This window comes from Orycteropus afer, unplaced genomic scaffold (assembly GCF_000298275.1).
Source record: "Orycteropus afer afer isolate SDZICR_OR568_19922 unplaced genomic scaffold, OryAfe1.0 scaffold00143, whole genome shotgun sequence".
Taxonomy (NCBI): domain Eukaryota; kingdom Metazoa; phylum Chordata; class Mammalia; order Tubulidentata; family Orycteropodidae; genus Orycteropus; species Orycteropus afer.
The window spans coordinates 551,326-557,000 of record NW_006921730.1 but is presented as its reverse complement, the minus strand read 5'-3'; positions in this window follow the sequence as shown (position 1 = coordinate 557,000).

Sequence of the window (5,675 nt, the reverse complement as noted above, 5' to 3'; positions counted from 1 at the left end):
AGGAATACACAGAGTCACTGTACCAAAAAGAACTGGTAGGTCTTCTTCCATTTCAGGAGGTGCCATATGATCAAGATCCAATGGTACTGAAGGAAGAAATTGAAGCTACACTGAAGGAATTGGTGAATAAAAAGTTTCCAGGAATTGATGGAGTACTCATTGAGATGTTTCAACAAACAGGCTCTCCACTGGAGGCACTCACTCAGTTATGCCAAGAGATTTGGAAAACAGCTACCTGGCCTGACTGGAAGAGATACGTATTTGTGTCCATTCCAAAGGAAGGTGATCCCACAGAATGTGGAAATTATAGGACAATATCATTAATATTGTATGTAAGTAAGATCTTACTGAAGTTAATTAAAAGATGATTGCAGCAGTATATTGACAGAGAAATTCCAGAGGTGCAAGCTGGATTCAGAAGAGGACGTGAAACAAGAGATTTCATTGCTGCTGTCAGATGGATCCCGGCTCAAAGCAAAGAATACTAGAAAGATGTTTACTTGTGTTTTATTGACTATGCAAAGGCACTTAATTGTGTAGATCATAACAAAATGTGGATGACATTGAGAAGAATGGGAATTCCAGAACTCTTGATTGTACTCATGTGGAACCTGTGCATTGACCGGAGGCTGTTGTTCAAATAGAACAAGGGGATGCTGCATGGTTTAAAACAAAGAAGGGAGTGTGCCAGGGTTGTATCCTTTCCCCATACTTACTCAATCTGTAGGTCGAGCAAATAATATGATAAAATGGACAATATGAAGAAGAACATGGCATCAAGATTGGAGGAAAAATCATTAACAATCTGCATTATGCTGATGATGCAACTTTGCTTGCTGAAAGTGAAGATGACTTGAGGCACTTACTGATGAAGATTGAAGAATACAGTCTCCAGCACGGATTACATCTCAATATAAAGAAAACAAAAATCCTCACAACTGGACCTATAAGCAGCATCACAATAAATAGAAAAAAGAATGAAGTTGTCAAAGACTTCACATTATTTGGTTCTACAATCAATGCCAATGGAAGCAGCAGTCAGGGCATTAGACACAGTATGGCACTGGGCAAGCTGGCAGTCAGTGACCTCTTTCAAGTGCTGAGGAGCAAGGATGTCTCCTTGACAACTAAGGTGCACCTGACACAAGCCATGATATTTTCAATCACCTTGTATGTGTGGGAAAGCTAGACAATGAATAAGGAAGACTGAAGAAAAATTGATGCTTTTGAGTTGTGCTGGCAAAGAATGCTGAATGTACCATGGACTGCTAAAAGAACTAACAGATATGTTCTAGAGGAAGAGCAGCCAGAATTCTCCTTGGAAGTGAGAATGGCCAGACTTTGTCTCACCTACTTTGCTCATGTTGTCAGAAGGGTCTATTCCCTGGAGAAGAATGTCATGTTTGGTAAGGTGGAGGACTGACGAAAGAGAAGAAGGCTCTCAATGAGATGGGTTGACCCAGTGGCTGCAATGATGTGCTCAAGTACAGCAAGGATCATGGAGCTGAAACGGGACTGGGAGGTGTTTCATTCTGCTGTGCATAGGGTCACTATGAGTTGGACATGAATCGCTGGCACCTAACAATAACAACAACAATAATCAACACCAAGGGGAGCAACAGTCAAAACATCAAAAGATGTATTCCATTGGGAAAATCTGTTACAAAAGACCTCTTTCAAGCACTGAAGAGCAAAGATATCTCCTTGAAGACTAAAATACTCCTAATCTAAGCCATGATATTTTCAATTGCCTCCTATGCATGTGAAAGCTGGACAATGAATAAGGAAGATGGAAGAAAAGTTGATGTTTTTGAGTTGAGTTGGTGAAGAATGCTGAAAATATCATGAACTGCTAAAAGAACTAACAAATCTTTCCTGGATGAAGTGCAGCTAGAATGTTCCTTGGAAGCAAGGAAGTCTGGACTTCATGTCACATACTTTGGTCATGTTGTCAGAAGAGACCATTCCCTGGAGAAGGATGTTATGCTTGGTAAAGTGGAGGGTCAATGAAAGAGGTCAAGGCCCTCAATTAGATAGATTGGCCCAGTGGCTGCAGCAATGGGCTCAGGTATAGTAGGGACCATGAGGCTGGCGCAGGATGGGGCAGTGTTTCATTCTGTTGTACAGAAAGTAGCTATGAGTCAGAGACTACTGAACTGCACATAACAACAAGAACATTTTGTTGTTACTTGGTGCCACTGAGTCAGTTCCAACTCAAACTTACACAATGTATAATCTAAGAAACTGCCTGGTACTGTGACATCCTTATAATTGTTGTTTTGCTTGAGCCTATTTTTGCAGTCATTGTGTCTGTCCATCTCACTGAATGTCTTCCTCTTTTTCACTACTTTCCAGCATGCAGTCCTTTTGCAAAGACTGGTCCCTCCTGATAACATGTCTGGAGTACATGAAATGAAGTTTCACCATCCTTGTTTCAAATAAGTGTTTGGGTTTTACTTTTTCCAAGATAGATTTGTTCATTCTTCTGTAGTCCACAGTATATTCAGTATTTTTCACCAACATCAATAACTCAAATACTTTACCTCTTCTTCAGTCTTTCTTATTCATTGTCCAGCTTTAGCATGCATATGAAGTGGTTCAAATCACCATAGCTTGAGTCAGGTGCACTTTAGCCCTCAAAGTGACACCTGTGCTTTTTAACACTGTAAAGAGATCTTTTGCTGCAAATCTGATGAATGCAATAAGTCATTTTAATTCTAGATTACTGCTTCCATGGGATTTTATTGGGTATCCAAATAAAATAAAATCCTTGGCAGCTTCAATCTCTTTTTCCTTTTACAGTGATGTTTCTTATTGGTTCAGTTGTGAGTATTTTTGTTTTCTTTCTGTTGAAATGTAATCCATACTGGAGGTTTTAGCTTTTTATCTTCATCAGTAAATCCTCCAAGTCCTTTTCACTTTTAATAAACAAGGTTGTAATCTGCTCATGGTAGTTTCTTAATGGGTCTTCCTCCAATATGATTCCCCATTCTTCTTCATGGAATTCATGGAGATTATTTGTCCAGCATACAGATTGAATACAGTGAAAGGATACAACCCTGACACAAAAATTTCCTAATTTTAAACTACACAATATCTGAGTGTTCTGTATGAATTATTATCTCCTTAGTCTTTGTACAGGTTCAGTTTATGTGTATGATGAGTTTGTTTATAATTCTTACTTAATAAGCTCTATTCTCATTAGTAATTTCAAAAGAAATAATCAGAAATTTCTTCAATTAATATGACAAGTCAGACTAATACTAAAATGGAACAAGCACACCTCTCTTATATAGTGAAACATTACATAGCCATTAAAATAAAAGTTTTAAAAGTTAATGACATAAACATGATTCTTAATCTAAAATATAGTAAAAAGAAGATATAAAATTTTAGGTGTATAAGTTTAGACATAAAATTACATTAAAATGTCTTTTGAGATATAGTAATAACCCAAGCTTTGGCCTGTACTGGATTATTCTAGGCCTGAACACCAATTTGGGGACAGAGGCACAATGGTTTAGCTTAGAAGATTAAAGAAGAAATGTAAGTATTTACCACAGGTGGCACAACGTCATTTGAAGACATTTAAATATCAACTCTAATTAATGGAAAATGAACCACGTTGGGAGCAGATGATTTTTATACATTGCCAATCCTTAGAATTGTCATGTATGGGTATTTATGCAGGAGATATGGTATGTATATGTCTACATTTGGGATTTTATGTACACATATGTTCAGAGTGTTATCATATAGAGACAGAATATATAGAAATGTGTTCCTCCGTTATGCTTTTATAGAAAGGTGCTCTTATAATCCACTTATCTCACATTGTAAATGTGCAGTTTTTCATTTATTTGAATACTGTATCATTTCTTGCTATCAGGTTATAATTGTATGTGTATGGGCTGATATCTTGTTAAAGTATTTTATTTCCAGTACAAGTATTAGATGCTCAAGAAATACTTATTACTTTGTATGTATATGTGTTAACTATCCAGTAAATCAGCTAATAGCAAGAGATCTGTAAATGTTAGCTCCCTTTAAAAAAATAAAATGACAAGTTGTACTGAATATTACTTATTCTCTTTTAAACATAAATGGTGACTCCATCGGATAGGGTCACCCTTCATAATTCTTAAGTTTGTAAAAAATTAAGTCAATTAGAATTAGGTCACCTTTTTATTTTTTGACATGTATTGTGTTGAAAATATATACAACCAGACATTCACCAACATAACAATTTCCACATTTATAACTCAGGGGCATTGATGACACCTTTCATGTTGTTTTACCATTATTGCTATCCTTTTCCAAAATATTCCACCACTATTATAAACTCAATGCCCCAGAAACAAAAGCTTCCCCTTATCTCCCTCCTTCCTACAACTGGTAACAAGTAATAATCTTTGTTTTTTTTTTCTCTGTATATATATTTTCAACCTATCCAGGAATTTAGCCTCTCCTCCCCTTCTATCCCTGGTAACCAGAAAAGAAAGTTTCCTTCTATCTATAAACCTTTCCTTTCCTTTTTACAATAGTGGACTAATAAAGTATTTGTCCTTCTATGATTGATATATCTCACTCAGCATAGTGCCATCCAAGTTTATCCACATTATGTGGTGTTTTTCAGATTCTACATTATTCTATAGGGTTGTATAGTATTCCATTGTGTGTATGTACTACAGTTTGTTTATCCATTCCTCAGTTGATGGGTGCTTAGGTTGTGTCCATCTCTTTCCTATTGTGATTAGTGCTGCAGTGAACATGGGTGTGCATATACCTGTTTGTGTTCTGACCCTCACTTCTTTAGAATATGTATCTAGTAATGGGATTGTTGAATCAAATGGTATTTCTATTTCTAACTTTTTAAGGAATCACCATACAGATTTCCACAATGGTTATATCATTTTACAGTCCCACCAGCAGTGTATGAGAATACCAATATTTCTACATCATCATGAACATTTATTCTTTTCTGTCTTATTGAACTTTGCTATGAATGCTGAGGGAAGATGATATCCCATGGTTGTTTTGATTTGCATCTCTCTAATGACTAATGACTGCAATCATTTCTTCATGTGTTGGATGGCTTCCTGAATATATTATTTGGTGAAGTGTATGTTCATATATTCTGCCCAATGTTTATTGGATTGTCTTTTTGATGTTGAGGTGCTAGAGTTTTCTATATATTTTAGAGACAAGGCCTTTGTCTGATATGTCATTGTTGAATATTTATCCCCATTGAGTAGGTTCTTTTTCACTGTTATAGAGAAATATTTCATGCACATAAGAATTTATTATTTAGAAGGTCCCAATCATCTAGTTTATCTTCTGTTGTTTGTGCAACTTGGATTATACTTGATAGTTTATTAATGCCATAAATTGTTGTTGTTGTTGTTAGGTGCTGTCGAGTCGTTTCTGACTCATAGCAACCCCATGCACAGCAGAACGTAACACTGCCCCATCCCATGCCAGCTCCACGATCCCTGCTATACCTGAGTCCATTATCGCGGCCACTGTGTCAATCTATCTTGTTGAAGGCTTCCCCCTCTTTCTTCGACCCTCCACCCTACCAAACATGACATCTTTCTCCAAAGAATGGTCCCTTCTGACAACATGACCAAAATAGGTGAGAGGAAGTCTGGCCATTCTTGCTTCCAAGGAGCATT